This window comes from Micromys minutus (genome assembly GCF_963924665.1).
Source record: "Micromys minutus genome assembly, chromosome: 1".
Classification (NCBI taxonomy): Eukaryota; Metazoa; Chordata; class Mammalia; order Rodentia; family Muridae; genus Micromys; species Micromys minutus.
The window spans coordinates 119,494,239-119,511,894 of NC_137969.1; positions in this window are offsets into that span (position 1 = coordinate 119,494,239).

Here is a 17,656-nt window from a genome sequence, read left to right on the forward strand (position 1 = left end):
CAGAACACCAATGTTTATGCTCTAGAACAAGAATCAACAAATGAAACCTCATGAAATGCAAAGCTTCTATAAGGAAAAGGATAAAACAGCAACCCGCAGATTAAGAATGATCTTTACCAATCCTACATCTGATAGAGGATTAGTATCCAGTATATACAGAGAACTCAAGAAATTAGACTCTAAAGAAACAAATAATCCTATTAAAGTGAGGTACAGAGATAAAGAGAGAATTTTCAACTGAGGAATATATAATGGCTGAGAAGAACCTAAAGAAATGTCAGCATCCCTAGTTATCAGTAAAATGGAATCAAAACAACCCCAAGATTTCACCTCATGCCAGTCAGAATGACTGACATCAAAAACTCAGGTGATAGCAAATGCTAATAAGGATGTGGAGAAAGAGGAACACACATCCACTGTTGGTGGGGTTTTAAGGTGGTACCATCACTCTTAAAATCAGTCAGTTCCTCAGAAAATTGGACATAGTATATACTACCTAAGGACCCAGCTATACAACTCCTATACCCAAATAAAAGTCCCACATCTAACAAGGACGCATGTTCCACTGTGTTCATAGAAGCCTTATTTTATTTATTTTATTTTTTTTAAGTCACAATAAACTAGTTTATTTGAAAACGGAGAAATGAAGATCCACCATAAGAAAATGGTGTCCTTGCGGTGCCTAAAAATAGCAACAAAAAGGCTATATTCACAAGGCAATACTCAAGTTATCACAGGGAACTTTTGTGTTATCCAATATTGACACATAGGTACACTGCGTTAGTTTCACTGTTGCTGTTCTTGTTGCTGTGATAAAATACTCGAACACCTTAGGAGCAAAAGGCTTTATTTTAGCTTACAGTTCAAGCCATAGCCCCCCCTGGTGGGGACGGCAAGATGGAAGGAGGAAGTTGAAGCAGCTAGTACACTGCATCCATAGCTAATCTGGTGGCAGGATGGAAGAGAATTGGGAAAATAAAGTGGTTATGTTTTCATTAACACATTTGAAGTTCAAGAGAAAACAAAGGCCAAAAAAGAAAAAAGAAAATGAAAAACCACTATGCTTAATCTTTACACAGCAAGAAAACTGAGTATTTCCAGGTTACATCTTCCTTTACATGTACTTTACGCTCATTGCAACTAGTACGATTTCAATGCACACTATCAAACCCTTAAAAAAAAAAAACCAAGCACTGACAAAAATGTATTTATATACTTTTATGCAAAATGCTTAAAATCTGTACATTTATCTTTGTTTTTTTTAAAATAAAGTTCAATTTATATAAAAAATCCTTTAAATAAGACATTCTGAAAAGCTTATTGGTAAAATACTGAGTTTTAGTTACTGATCACTTTAATGTGAAGTAAAATATTCCCTGTCTTAGAAAAAAATATTTGTTTAGGTTGTGAAATAGAGGATGATATGAGATTCTTCAATCTCTAAGTAGTCAGTTCGGTGAAACCACCCTATGCTCAAGGATCAAACCCATGTGTTCAATGCAACTTTTCCTTCTGGACCTGGTTCCTTTCTTTGATTGTCCCTATTTCCACAAGCTTCTCTCCATAGGAACCTGTGTGCTGTGTTTTTCCCATGCCCCTGTGGTTTAAACAGAAAGGCTCATATTTCATTAAGGTAGAACTTTATGCATAAGTGGCACCTGCCAGATGGTGGGTTTCAGTGCAATTATGACACAAAAGCATTTTTTTTCATAAGAATCTGTTACCTGTTGCCTATGCCTTTCACACAGCTCTAACCACCACACTCACTAACTTCCTACAGCATAGAAAAAAACGTAAGAATAAATGAATTTTATTACAACAAAATGCTGGATTAACAATTTCAAAATAACGATGATGCTGTCTAAATTATTCCTGGTCACCCAATGACAGCAAAATAAGACACAGGCAGAAACCTATGTTTTCTTTTTTTTTTAAAAAAAAACAACTTTATTTTACAAAACAAAGATAAATGTACAGATTTGAAATATTTTTTGCTTAAAATTATACATTTTTGTCAGTACTGTTTTTTCAGACATTAAAATAATTTTTACATAAAACCATGTGAATATATTTTATTAGTCAGTACTTGATTTTTTTCAAGGGCCCGACAGTATGCATTGAAAACCCAATAGTTACAATAAGCGTAAAGTACATGCAAAACAAAACGCAACATGGAAATAGTCAAAGTCTTCTTGTTTTGTGAATATATGTATATTTTTTTGTTTTCTTTATTTCTTGGACTTCATACAGTCTGTGAGTTGTTTCTGGGGGAGTGCAAGCCTCTGGGGTTAGCATCCCACTATCAGTGACTGCATATTATGTCTGTTCTTTTGTGACTGGGTTATCTCACTCAGGATGATATTCTCTAGATGCAGCCATTTTCTTAAGAATTTGGTTAAGTCATTGTTTCTGGTGGCTGAGTAGTATTCCATTGTGTATATGTACCACAATTTTTGTATCCATTCATCTTTTGAAGGACATCTGGGTTCCTTCCAGCTTCTGGCTATTATAAATAGAGCCGCTATGAACATTGTGGTGCATATATCTTTGTTGTGTATTAAAGTGTCTCTGGGGTATATGCCCAGAAGTGGAATAGCTGGGTCTTCAGGTAGTACTATATCCAATTTTCTGAGGTATCACCAGACAGATTTCCAGAGTGGTTATATTAGCTTGCAACCCCACCAACAGTGGAGAAGTGTTCCTCTTTCTTCACAGCCTCGCCAGCATCTGCTGTCATCTGAGTTTTGGATCTTGGCCAATCTGACTGGTGTGAGGTGGTATCTCAGGGTTGTTTCGATTTGCATTTCCCTGATAGCAGCCTTATTTTAAATAGCCACAGGCTTTGAAATTACCCAGATGTCTTTCAACAGAGGAATGAGTACAGAAATTCTGGTACATTTACACAATGGAGTACTACTCAGCTATTAAGAACAATGACTTCATGAAATTCCTATCAAATGGATGGCACTTAAAGCTGTCATCCTGAGTGAGGTACCCCAGTCACAGAACACTCATGGTATGTACTCACTGATAAATGGTACTAGCCCAAAAGGCTTGGAATACCCAAGAACAATTCACAGAAATTATGAAGTTCAAAGGGATGGAAGGCCAGAATATGGATGCCTCAGTCCTTCTTAGAAGGGAGAACAAAACTCTCGTGGGAGAAAATAATGAAACAAACAGAGGAATGGGGATTGGAGAAAGGATCATCCTGAGACTGCCTCACCTGGGGATCCATCCCCTATGCAGCTACTAAGCCGATGTATTATTGCTGATTCCAAGTAGTGCTTACTGACAAGAACCTGATATGGATGCCTCCTTAGAGGCTTTGCCAGAGCCATACTGATATAGAGGAGAATGCTTGCAGCTAGCCATTGGACTGAACACACGGTGAGGAAGCTAGAAAAAGGACTGAAGGAGCTGAAAGGGCCTGCAACTCCATGGGAAGAACAAAATTATCAACTAACCAGACCCACCACAGCTCCCAGGGATTAAAATTCCAACCAATGGGTTAGAATGGATAGACCTGTGGTTCCAGGTGTATATTTACCAGAGGATAGCATTCTCTGGCATCAGTGGGACAACAGGTCTTTGGTCCAGAGAAGGCTTATTTTCCCAGTGTAGGGGAATGCCAAGGAGCTGAGGTGGGAGAGCACAGTTGGGAGATGAAGCATCTTCATGGAAAGAAGTGGACGGGGATGTCAGATGGGAGTGGGGGGAAGGGGAATAACATCTGAAATATAAATACAGAGACTATTCAATTATGAAAAAGAAAAAAAGAGTAATTATATATTTTTGTTTTTTAAAAAATATAATTACACAATTTTGCCAATAGCTTTTGCCATTCATCTCTTCTTTTATGTGTCTTTTTTCTCCCTCTGAACTTCATAGCCTTTTATCTATAGTTATTATTACATGTATGTATAAATGCATACATACATATGACCCAAATGAGTACATTTAACCTTGCTTGTATGTACATAATTTCAGCAATGAGCACTTGGAATTGGATAATTACTTTGAGATCTCTTCTCCATGTATGATTAATCCTTCTTTTATCCTGCAATTGCCTATAGTTCTTTGTGTAGGAGTGAGGGCCCTTCAGACTTTTTTTTATTTCTTGATAGCATGCCTTGTGTTGTCATTGTTCAAGTCTTTTTTGTATAGTCAATTTGTTGAAGTAGCATGGTTGGTGCCTTCTCATTTTTTTCTAAAAGACATGTTCTCACAGAAAGTAGCCTGGTTCTCTGTCTCCTACAATCTTTCTCTCACTTCCTCCAAATATTCTAAGTTTTTATCCTGGAGCTGAGCTATGTATGTTTTTTACTGGATGTGGATATGCCATGACCATTTGACTGATCTTTGTATTTCACCAATTGCTCTGTTTTTGTGTTCATTTTCAACTGTTGCAAAGTGAATCGTCTTTGTTAAGTCACGAGAGCAACATTTATCTGATAGTATAAGGATAAATATTTACAGTGTGTGCTAGCTAGTTTTATCAACTCAATACAACCTTGAGTCATCAGCAAAAAGGGGAAACTCAATTAAGAAAATGCCTCAATTAGATCTCCCTCTACAACATTTTTCTTAATTAGTGATTTATGATGGAGGGCCTAGCTCATTGTAAATGGTGCTATTCCTGGCTTATGGTCCCAGTTTCTGTAAAATGTGGGCTGAGCAAGCCATAAGGAACAAAGCAGTAAGAAATACTTCTTTACAGCTTCTGCATCAGCTCTTGCCTTCGGGTTTCTTTATGCTGAAGTTACTGTCCTGAATTTCTTCCCTGATGAACAGTGATGTGAAAGTGTAAGCTAAATATACCCTTTCCTCTTCAAGTTGCCTTTGTTCGTGGTGTTTCATCATAGCAATAGTAACCCTAATTTAAAAAGAATGTAATTAGGAGTTACGCTAGTTCAGCAAAGTAGTGGTCCAAAGTTTTGTCTCTCAGATCCATGCATGACCTTAGTGTGTTCCTAGTATCAGAAAGACTTTATCTCCTTCTGAATAGGCCTTAAGTCTAATTCAACTGATATTAGTGATTGTCATCATATGAGTGCCTTAAGGTGTACCTTATCATGCTTGTCATTGGAGTTCACTTGTGTCTCAGCTGGTTAGGGCTATTGGTTTTTCTCTCTCCCCAGGCAGCTTTAATAATATTTTCAGGTTCTATGAAAACTATTCTTCAGGAAGAATATTTCAGGTCTGATTCTACTAAGGTCTTCTGAGTCCTGTTCCTGAAGGGCATAGTGTCTTCAGCAATAGATGCTTACCTTCTACCTCTGGGATGTAACCAGAGGCAATAGAAATTGCTGATATTGTTCTGGGAGTCACTTGGATAAATAATATACTTTGTGTAATCTTCTAGATAGCATGATGGCTATGTTTTGTAATTTATTATAGACATAAGATTCTTCTTATAGAGTATATCACAATTATTTTACCACATAACCACCAACCAAACAGAAGACAGACAGAAAAAAAATCCAGAATATAGGAGAGGCAGGAGATAATACCATTGGTTCAAGACAAGGCTGATTAGAATTCAGAATTTTTTTTGACAGACTAAATTCTCTAAAAGAAAACATTCAAGAAGATGAAGCTAAAAATGCTCTCTTTGGCAAACATTCACCATTCATGCAATTTTCCTAAAGTGACTACCTGCCATTTATGTAAAATAACAAGGTTGAAAGTATTATTATAATGCTGGCAGCTAAAAAAATATAATTTGATAATAAAATGATTATCTTTAAGCAGTTATTCATAATACTATAAGTATCTAGAATTAATTATGATTGTGTTGGGGATTGTCGTACAACTTGATGAATATTAATTATAAATTAGTGTGCATGTGAAGTTCAGTATTTGCCTGCCTATAAACTACTAATAAAAATTAGAAATATAATACTATTTATTGTAAAATGTAATCATACTTTAGCCCCACTGAGATCCCTGTCTGATACATAGGTTTATTCTCTATTTTATTCTTATATGATTCACCTGAATTGAAATGAAAATGAGGACTGTCAATGCTTTTTAAAATAACAGTGGTAACCAATGTAAATATTAGGTGCTAAATATTTTTTATGACTGGTTTGGAATCAGCAAAACATGTTTTTCTCTTCAGTGTCTCTCTATCACTGAGGCCTTTCTGCCCTTCTCTACTGGGATCTGTAAAACCTTTCAAAAGGAAAAGCTTAGCTGAAGATCTCTACAAGTCTAGAACACTTTGTAGCTCTTGAGATGCTTTTAAATAATGTTCTTTCATCTGACTGGATACTATGACTCTCCTGCATCTTAAGAGCTAGTTAAAGAGAATTGAGAGCATCTGCTAGAGGAGGAGGCAAAGACCAATGAAGTGACTTCCAAGGAATCACCCCTTGGAAAGCAGTGCTGATATCACAGGGTACAGTATAGTGATTACTAGCTATTGCTGTTTATTGAAGCAGTTATTATATCAAGACTTTTGGGTGGGCTATAAGACTGGTGCTCCTAGGAAGGGATACCAGTACTGAACTTGCAGTGGTGCAACTTAAAAAAAAATGAAGTAATTCTGATTCAGACTCTCAGTATCATTTGTTAGTGAAGAGGTCCTAGGGTTAGCTTATGGAGTTATGTATAGTTGACATAGAAGAAGGTGATGCTTTTATTTATAGAAGACACAAGGAGCTAAACATCAATTGACATGTGCATGAGATATATTAATCATGAAATACTGTGTCTTCAAATCTACTCCTATCTCTAAGTTTATGAGCTTTAATTATTAATTTATTTCTCATTAATAAAATAAGGTAGACATAATGGAGTACCACTTTCAAGAGTAGGTTATTCAAAGTCTGGAGCTTTAGTTTATAACTTTCTCTAATTTTTTGGGGGGAGCATAGTTTCTCATTCCTGGGGGAGAGCAGCTGCTAGGAAAGCTCTGTAGAGAGGTCATCTGATTGTTAATGGAAATGATACATCTGGGACCCTCCAGAAGCTTCCATCGTGAGCCTAGAGTTAGATTTTATGAGTCCTGCCCACAATTTTAGTCATGTAAATGCACGCTCCAGTTCCAGGTGAGCCTAGAAACACCTGCTGTTCTGATCAAATGGGTTACTGAAAACACAAAAGAAAAACATCAGGTCCTCCTACATACATAAATTGTGCAATAAAAATATATTATGGGTTGCTTCTAAACTTGAAACCAGTTTGTTACTTAGTAAAATGTCTTCACTATATACTTATAATGGTATAATTAGACAAAAAAAAATATAGCCAGAATTTAAGCCTTAAGTACTTACATGTTTATTTGCTATTGTAATTCTTCTTTCAGGAATATTTTCACAATTGAGAAAAATATTTCTCCTCATAATTATACACATCTTTTTGTTGCATGTAGTTTTGTACTAACTACCTTTTCTTGAGGTAGTGGCCATGTTATTCGCCCCCATCTGTCTTCCCTTGAATCCTTAGAAAAGATATACACATGCTTATTCAAGTCTTCAAGCTGCCTTCTTGGCACAATTTCTGGTTGCTACTATCTCCTGCCTAAGAAAGGACTGCCCATGTTAATACTCTTAGCTCGAATCCCCAACCAGCCCAAAAGTTCAGTGGCTAGTACAAACATCCCTGACATATAATAGTGGCAACAGGGCCTCAGCTCCTCTCAGGACCTCACATGACTTTTGGGTTCTTCTCCCTCCAAAGTATAGCAAAGATTTCTCTTTCCTTCCTCATATCTGCCTTTTCTTCCAGAAACCTGGAAGTTTTTCCTGTACATTCAACCCAGCATGTGGCAATAGCTTTCTTTGCTGACAGATCAAGAACAAATTGGGGAACAAGACCTGAATATCAGAACCACCCCCACATCTTTTAAGTCATTACTTATAAAGTCTATCACCTCGCCAGCATCTACTGTCATCTGAATTTTTGTTCTTGGCCATTCTGACAGGTGTGAGGTGGAATATCAGGGTTGTTTTGATTTGCATTTCCCTGATGACTAATGATGTGGAGCACTTCCTTAGATGCTTCTCAGCCATTCGATATTCCTCAATTGAGAACTTTTTGTTTAGCTCTGTACCTTATTTTTTAATAGGGTTGTTTGATTCTCTGGTGTTTAACTTCCTGAGTTCTTTGTATATCTTGGATATTAGGCCTCTATCAGATGTGGGATTGGTAAAGATCTTTTCCCAATATGTTGGCTGCTGTTTTGTTTTCTTGACAGTGTCCTTAGCCTTACAGAAACTCTGCAATCTCATTAAGTCCCATTTGTCAATCTTTAACCTTAGAGCATGAGCCATTGAAATTTTCTCCAGTGCTTAAGTGTTCTAAGGTTTTCCCTACTTTCTCTTCTAATAGTTTCAGTGTACCTGGTTTAATGTAGAGATCTTTGATCCACTTGTACTTGAGCTTTGTACAAAGAGAAAAGAAAGGGTCTGTTGAAAGCCGAAGGCTGCGCCCTTACAAGATGGTGCAGGTTTCAGGTGCCAGGAATCAGCTAAAGTGTGGTAAATAACCACTGGGCACATGTGCAAAGAGTGGTGCGAGCCAAGTAACCGCCCATCTCGGGATGTCACGATCAGACCACTGGCGGGCAGCCAATCACACAGCAACACACCACCTTTGGGGGGTATAAATTAGGGTGCCTTTTCCTGCCCGGTGTCTTCCTCTTCAACATACAATAAAGGTTGTTTGCAGAGGAATCCTGTTGTTGCACGCCTTTTCCTGCCGGCGGGAAGTGGAGCACGCAACAAGGGTCTATTTTAATTCTTCTGCAAGCTGAGTGCCAGTTGTACCAACAACATTTGTTGAAGAGGCTTTTGTTTTTTGTGAACTTCATATAGTCTGTAAGTTGTTTCTGGGGTGTTCAGAGCTTTCTGGTGTTAGTATCCAATTATCAGTGACTGCATATTATGTCTGTTCTTTTGTGACTGGGTTATCTCACTCAAGATGATATACTCTAGATGCATCCATTTTTTTAAGAATTTCATGAGGTCAATGTTTCTGATAGCTGAGTAGTACTCCATTGTGTAAATATACCATAATTTTTGTATCCATTCATCTACTGAATGTCATCTGGGCTCTTTACACATTCTGGCTATTATAAATAGGGCTGCTATGAACACTGTAGTGCACGTGTCTTTGTTGTGTGTTGGAGCATCTCTGGATCATATACCAAGAAGTGGAATAAGAGGATCTTCAGGTAGTACTATGTCCAAATTTCTGAGAAACTTCAAGACTGATTTCCAGAGTGGTTATACCAGTTTATAGCCCCACCAACAGTGAAGAAGTGTTCCTCTTTCTCCACATCCTCACCAGCATCTGCTGTTATCTGAAATTTTGATCTTGGCCAATCTGACTGGCGTGATGTGTAATCTCAGGGTATTTTTTATTTGCATTTCCCTGATGGCTAATAATGTCAAACACATCCTTATATGCTTCTCCGCTATTTGATATTCCTCGATTGAGAACTTTTTGTTTAATTTCACCCATTTTTTAATAGGGGTGTTTGATTCTCTGGTGTGTAGCTTCTTGAGTTCTTTGTATATCTGGGATATTATGCCTCTATTAGATGTGGGATTGGTAAAGATCTTTTCCCAATATGCTGGCTGCCATTTTGTTTTCTTGACAGTGTCTTTAGCTTTACAGAAAAGTTGCAATCTCATTAAGTTCCATTTGTCAGTATTTGACCTTAGAGCACTACCCATTGGTGTTCTGTTCAAGAAAATTTCTCCTGTGCCTATGTGTTCTAAGGTTTTCCCTACTTTTTCTTTTAATAATTTCAGTGTACCTGATTTAATATGGAGATCTTTGATCCACTTGTACTTGAGCTTTATACAAGGAGATAAGAAAGGGTCTATTTTCATTCTTCTGCATGCTGAGTGACAGTTGGACCAACACCATTTGTTGAATAGGCTGTCCTTTTTCCATTGAGTGTTTATGGTTCCTTTGTCAAAAATCAGGTGACCATATACCTGAGGGCTCATTTCTGGATCTTCTATTCTATTCCATTGATCCACATGCCTATTTCTGTACCAGTACCATGCAGTTTTCAGCACAATTTTCTTGTAATATAGCTTGAGGTCAGGGATAGTGATTCCCGCAGATGTTTTTTTGTTGTTGAGGATAGATTTCGCTATTCTAGGTCTTTTGTTATTCCATATGAAATTGCACATTGATCTTTCCAATTCCTTGAAAAACTGGGTTGGAATTTTGATGGGGATTGCATTGAATCTGTAGATTGCTTTTGGTAGGATGGCCATTTTTAAGATGTTGATCGTTCCAATCCATGAGCATGGGAGATCTTTCCATTTTCTGAGATCCTCCTCAATTTCCTTCTTTAGAGGTTTGAATTTCTTGTCATTCAGGTCCTTCACTTGTTTAGTTAGAGTCACACCAAGGCATTTCATACTTTTTGTGATGATTGTGAAGGGTACCTTTTCCCTTATTTCTTTCTCCACATGTTTGTCCTTTGAGTATAGGAAAGCTACTGATTTGTTTGAGTTAATTTTGTATACAGGTACTTTGCTGAACTTGTTTATCAGCTGTAGGAGTTCTCTGGTGGAATTTTTAGGGGCACTTAAGTACACTATCATGTCATCGGCAAAGAGTGATGTTTTTATCTCTTCCTTTCCGATTTGTATCTCTTGATCTCCTTTTTCTGTCTAATTGCTCCAGCCAGGACTTCCAGTACTATGTTGAATAGGTAGGGGGAGAGTGGGTAGCCTTATCGAGTCCCTGATTATAGTAGGATTGCTTCAAGTTTCCCATCATTAAGTTTGATGTTGGCTGTTGGTTTGCTGTATATTGCTTTTATTATGTTTAAGTATGAACCTTGGATTTCTGTTCTTTCCAGGACTTTTAACATGAAGTGGTGTTGAATTTTGTCAAATGCTATCTCAGCATCTAGTGAGATTATTATGTGATTTTGTTCTTTGAGTTTGTTTATATGGTAGATTACATTGATGGATTTTCTTATATTAAACCATCCCTGCATCCTAGGGATGAAGCCTACTTGGTCTTGATGAATGATCGTTTTGATGTGTTCTTGGATTCAGTTTTGCAAGGATTTTGTTGAGTATTTTTGTGTTAATGTTTGTAAGTGAGATTGGTCTGAAGTTTTCTTTCCTTGTAGGGCCTTTGTATGGTTTAGGTTCGAGGGTTATTGTAGCCTCAAAAAATGAGTTAAGTAGCATTTCATCTGATTCTATCTTCTGGAATAGTTTGGAGAGTATTGGTGTTATATCCGCAATAAATGTCTGATAAAATTCTGCATTGAACCCGTATGGACCTGGGCTTTTTTTGGTTGGAAGGCTTTTGGTGACTTCTTCTATTTTTTTAGGTGCTATGGGATTATTTAGATGGTTTACTTGGTCCTGTTTTAAGTTTCGGATCTTGTATCTCTCTAGGAATTTGTCCATTTTCTCCAGATTTTCCAATTTTGTGGAGTATAAGTTTTTATAGTAGGATCTGATGATTTCTTGAATTTCCTCAGTTTCAGTTGTTATGTCTCCACTCTCCTTTCTGATTCTGTTAATTTGGATACTCTCTCTTTGTCCTCTAGTTAGTATGGCTAGGGGATTATCAATCTTCTTGATTTTCTCAAAGAACCGACTCTTTGTTTTGTTGATTTTTTTCAATGGTTCTTTTTGTTTCTATTTGGTCTATTTCTGCCCTAATTTTGATTATTTCTTGACGTCTCATCTTCTTGGGTATATCTGCTTCCTTTTGTTCTAGGGCATTTAGCTGTGCTGTCAGGTTGTTGACGTAAGCTCTCTTTAGTTTCTTTTTAGAAGCACTTAGGGCTATGAGTTTTCCTCTCAGTACTGCTTTCATTGCATCCTATAGGTTTGGCAATGTCGTGTTTTCATTTTCGTTGAATTCTAGAAAATCCTTAATTTCTTTCTTTATTTCTTCCTTGACCCTGCTACCATTTAATAGAGCATTGTTCAGTTTCCATGTGTATGTGGTATTTTTGTTGTCTTTGCTGTTGTTAAAGGTCAGCCGTAGACCATGGTGATCTGAGAGGATGCATGGGAGTATTTCAATCTTCTTATATCGATTGAGGCTTGTTCTGTGTCCAATTATGTGGTCAATTTTCGAGAAGGTGCCATGGGGTGATGAGAAGAAGTTGTATTCTTTTACTTTAGGATGATATGTTCTGTAGATATCTATTAATTCTAGTTGGTTCAAAAGTCTCTGCGAGTTTTATAGTGTCCTTGTTCAGTTTCTGTTTCCATGATCTGTCCATTGTTGAGAATGGGGTGTTAAAGTCTCCCACTATTATTATGTGGGGTGAATTGTGTTTTTTGAGCTTTAGTAGGGTTTTTTTTAATGAATGTGGGTGCTTTTATATTTGGTGCATATATGTTAAGGATTGAGCGTTCCTCCTGACAGATTTCCCTGGTAATGAGTAAAAAGTGTCCTTCCTTATATTTTTGATAACTTTTGGTTGGAAGTTTACTTTATTCAATATTAGAATAGGCACTCCAGCTTGCTTCTTGGGACTGTTTGCTTGGAAGTTTTTTTTCCCACCCTTTTACTCTGAGATATTGTCTGTCTTTGTCTCTGAGATGAGTTTCCTGTATGCAGCAAAATGCTGGATTTTGTTTATGTGTCCAATATGATAGCCTATGTCTCTTTATTGGGGAGTTGAGTCCATTTATGTTAATAGATATCAAGGAATAGTGGTTTCTGTTTCCTGCTATTATTGCTTTTGTAGGTTGAGTTGTGTCTGTGTCTTTTTCTTCTTTTGGTTTTCTTGCTTAAGAGTTTTCTTGTTTTAACTAGGATGTAGTTCCCTTTTTGTATTGTGTTTTTCACCTATAATTTGTTGTAGTGCTTGGTTTGTGGTCATATATTGTGTACATTTAGATTTGTCTTGAAATATCTTCATTTCTCCATCTATGGTGATTGATAGTTTTGCTTTGGTATAGCATCTTGGGCTGGCACTTGTGCTCTCTTAAGGAGTGCATGATGTCTGTCCAGGCTCTTGTAGCTTTCATACTCTCTGTTGAGTAATCGGGTGTGATTCTAATTGTTCTGCTTATATGTTACCTGATCTTTTTCCCTTACTGCTTTTAGTATTCTTCCTTTTCTTTGGGCCCTTGGTGTTTTGATTAATATGTGTCAGGAATTATTTCTTTTCTGGTCCAACCTATTTGGTATTCTGTAGGCTTCTTTTGTGCTCTTCATCTCATTCTTAAGGTAGGGAAATTTTCTTCTACAATTTTGTTGAAGATATTTACTGTGCCTCTTAGTTGATATTCTTTGCCTTCTTCTATTCCTATTATCCTTAGGTTTGGTCTTCTCATTTTTTCCTGGATCTCTTGGACATTTTGGGTTAGGAGCTTTTTGGCTTTTGCATCTTCTCTGACTTTTTTTTTTTTTTTTTTTTTTTATGTTTTCCATGTTGTCTTTGTCCCCGGAGATTCTCTCTTCCATCTTTTATAGTCTTTTGGGGATGCCTGCATCTGTGACTACTGATTTCCTTTTTAGGTTTTCTACCTTCAGAATTATCTCCTTTAGTGTTTTCTGTATTGTTTCCATTTTCTTTTTACATTCCTTCTTTAATTCTTTCATCTCTTTGTTTCTGTTTTCCTCTAGTTCTTTGATTTCTTTGATAGTTTTTCTTGTTTCCTCTTTAAAAGCTTCTATTTATTTATGCTTTTCCTCCGGTTCTTGTTTAAGGATCTTTATCATCATCTTGAGGTATGAGTTCGGGTCTGAGTCTTTTTTTTCTGGAGTTTTTGCCATTCTGCTGTTTGCTGTGATGGGCGAGCTGGTTTCTTGTGCTGCCAGGTTGTCTTGGATTCCCCTGGGGTACAATTTTTCCTTTCCTCTTGCCATCTTGTTGTCTCTGATTATACTTGGTGTTGTTGTCAGTGATTGTTTCTCATCCCTCCTGTGTCCCTGGCCTTTCTCCCTTGATCTCCACTGTTTCTGGTGGCAGATGTCCTAAGTGCCTCTTCTGCATGCATGGGCTGCAGGGTGTTAACAGTGACCCTAAGGCTGGGTTCCTGCTCCTATGAACCAATCAGTGGGTGGTGCACTTTTTGAGTGCTCGGCATATACCTCTCTGCTCCCTGGCTACTCAGAGTGCCATCTCACCAGGCCTGTTTTCCTGGATCTCCGCTGTTTCTGATGGCAGATGTCCTGAGCACCTGTTTTGCATGCATGGGTGGCCGGGTTGAAACTGACACCCTAAGGTAGGGTTCCTGGTACCCTGAATAAATCGGATGGGGATGCACTTTCTGAGCACTTGGCACAGATCTCTCTGCTCCCCTGCTTCTCGGATCACCATCTCTCTAGGCCTGTGTCCCTGGATCTCCGCTTTTCCTCAACAACCTTATTTTCAATAATGTCTAGAGGACTGAACAGAGAAATTTTAAGACCGGAAATATCAATGACCAGTAAATAGTTAATAGGATGGTCAACATCTTTACTTGCTCAACAAAATTCATAGAAAAACAATTTTACGATCCCAGCTCATTCAACTCAGGATAGGAATTACCAAGAATACAAATGACAATAAAAGCTGGGATAGATTTGGAGAACTCAAAGCTCTTAGATATTGCATGGGAGTATAATTTATTTAAGGCAGTCTGGAAATCAGCCTTGTTCTCTAAAAATTAGCAATGGGACTAATATATGACTCAGATCCACCATTCCTGGGCAAATGCCTAAGCTACTTTATATCTTATTACTACAAAGATACTTTCACATCCACATGAATTGCGGCTTTCTTCACAACAGCTAGGAAAGAGAATCAACCAGATGTCCAACAACTAATGAACACATATTGAAAATATAGTTAGTTAATAGAGAGTGCACTGTTCTTCAGTGGTAAAGAAAGCTTAAATCATACATGTTCAATTAAATGACTGAAAGTAGTCACTCTTTGTAGTCATCCTGCACATATATACATCCTGCACAGAAATACACACCAGAAAAGAGGGGATAAAGAAAACAAAGCTACCTGGGTTACAGTAGTCCTTGGTCTATAAAAATAAGTGGAGAAACTGTATCTGAACTCTACCAATCTCAATGAAAACTTTGCTGTCAGACTAAGAGTCTAAAATATGGCAGCTAAACACCAGATCTCACTTGTTAATTTTTATACATAGCCTGGCATATAAAATTCATATCCACAGGATGACATTTTATCATTTTACAACCAGGTTATGACCATCAACTATACATCTTCTGAAGCTTTCATCTGATTAGCTTGTGGGGAAAAAGATTCTATTTACTAAGGAAGAGAATATTTTACATTGAAAACGACACCACTTGTAATAGGTGCTCATATATATATATATATATATATATATATATATATATATATATACATATATATGTATATATATATATATGTAATTTCTTTCTTTTATTCTTTCTCTCTCGTTCTTTCTTTTTCTCTTTCTCTCACACACAAAAAGAGAGCAAGGAGGAGGAGGTCAAATTGCAGAAGAGGAGAGATAGAAGAGGAGGAAGAGAAGGAGGAATATTCTGAAAATTATCTTCCTGGGGATGGGTAAAAGGTCTTGATTTAGTAATATCCGTGTCTTCTGGTAAATTTCTATTTGTTTCTATTATTTTATGTGAATCATTTATTTATGCTCTGAACAGGGAGGAAAGCATCAGCTTGGCTGGCATTGCTTTGGAATTTAAAGTGAGAACTATTTCTTTCAGTACAAGTCTGACCTCAGTGCAACAAAATATGTTGTTATATGTGTGTCCCAGTGCCAGGGAAATAATAAGTATTTCCAGTACTTGGAAATGATTCCCCAGGACTGTTTCTTATAAAAAGAACCTTGAGAATCAATGAAAAATACATACAAGTTTTTTTTTTTTTTTTTTTTAAGGAGGCATCCCATAACATCTTTATCTACATGTCTGGAAAGTTCAGATGTATAATTATTCATTGTTTCTTTAAACGATTAGAGTAGCTACTTAGAAAAAAAAAAGAGAACAATAAATGCATGATGTCAGCTCTCAATGGTTGGTAACAGACTTGTAAGTTCTTCCCTTTTAAAGGATGATGGTATCCTCAGATTCAGAAAGAAAATGACAGGTTCTGGTTAGTTTAAAACCAGGAGTGGGCATGGATATACCAAAAAATGCATGGTTAAATTCACATAAACTAAAAAATAATTTTAAACTTTTGTAGTGCTTAGAGAAAGGCATATCTGACTTACCCTTAAGATCAAACTTCTCCTAAGACTGGAAGAGAAATACTCTGTTGTTAGGCTTGCTCCCCTCTACAATATACTTCTAGTCAGAGACTGTTGTGGGCAAGACATTTTCTCCCCAGTGAAATATATCAACCTGACCTGACAACTGCCATATCAAATGGAACTTACCCCTTGTGTTTTACTAAAATAGGCTATGTGTTCTATTTTCCTTCATTTATTTGTATTCTAGTTTTAAAAACTAATAATTAGTTTCTTTACAGGGTACAATGTGATGTTTACTGCTTGGGATTTTGTTTGGGTTTGACTGAACTATGGTCAAGCTATAAAGCCCAAGTTGTTTTTCAATGCACTGTGTAGAGGAAGTTGGACTTGAACTCCCAACATTCCCCTTGGATACATACTTTATGACCTGGGATTAAACAGTGGTCCCATCTGAACCTCTTGGTGCTACCAGAGAATGAGTCACCCCCCCCAGCACATATGTAGCAGAGGGTTTTCTTGTATAGAACCAGTGAAAGTGGATTCACCTAACCCTATAAAAACTTGATGACCAAGAAAGTGGGGGGTGCCGGGGGCACCCTCTCAAAGGCAAAGGAGAGGGTTGGAGGGAAAAAGGGTAAGAACAATGTGAAGGGAGGCCAAGAAGAGAGGCAACATTTGGGACATAAATAAATAACACAATTAATTAAAACAAAAGGTATTACCACTTCTGGTTCAATGTTAGTTTTGGTTTTGTTTTGTTTCTTAGTTTACATTATGGAATGATTGTATCAAGCTAATCAACATACCTTTTGCCTTATGAAGTTTATATAGATAAGACTTTTAGTGTTTGCTTTCATTCTAATGTAGCATACGTGTTTCAGAAGCCTTGATTGAGCTAGAGAGTACTCTGAATTTTGATGCATCAGAGAGCTAAATGTGTTGGGAATATCAGCCAGACATTGCAACAATGGAAAGTGGTAGTAATAATTTTATATCTTCTCTTAAACTTTTAATCTTCTAGTGCATTCAGAATTTAGGCAAAACAAAAATTTTACTTAGATTTATGTGATATAAGTATTGGAAAATTGTTTGGAAACAAAAAAAAATAAAAAAGGGGAACTTGGGGACAAATAGTTAAAAAAAAACATTAGGGATGTTTTATTCTTAGTTTAAATAAGATCAGTACTGACCAGTTGTAAATTTAATAATCTACGATGAATCTACTGTCTCAGGTGGCTGATTTTTAGTTCATAAGACGTGGGTAGATGTCTAGGAATGAAACTTAAAACTCATTATAATTGTAGAACTTTTAACTTGTGAGAGAACCGTGTAGCTTTTGATAATGTTGTTCCCATGCTAAAGGGCATTTAAACCTCAGCAGGTTCAGGGCTCATGTCTAATATTCCAGACAGCTACACAGCAGGGATCCTGATGAGCAATCAGTGCAGCTTGACCTTCACATTCATGGATGCCTGTGCTGGAGGCAAAGAGTCTTCTGGGAC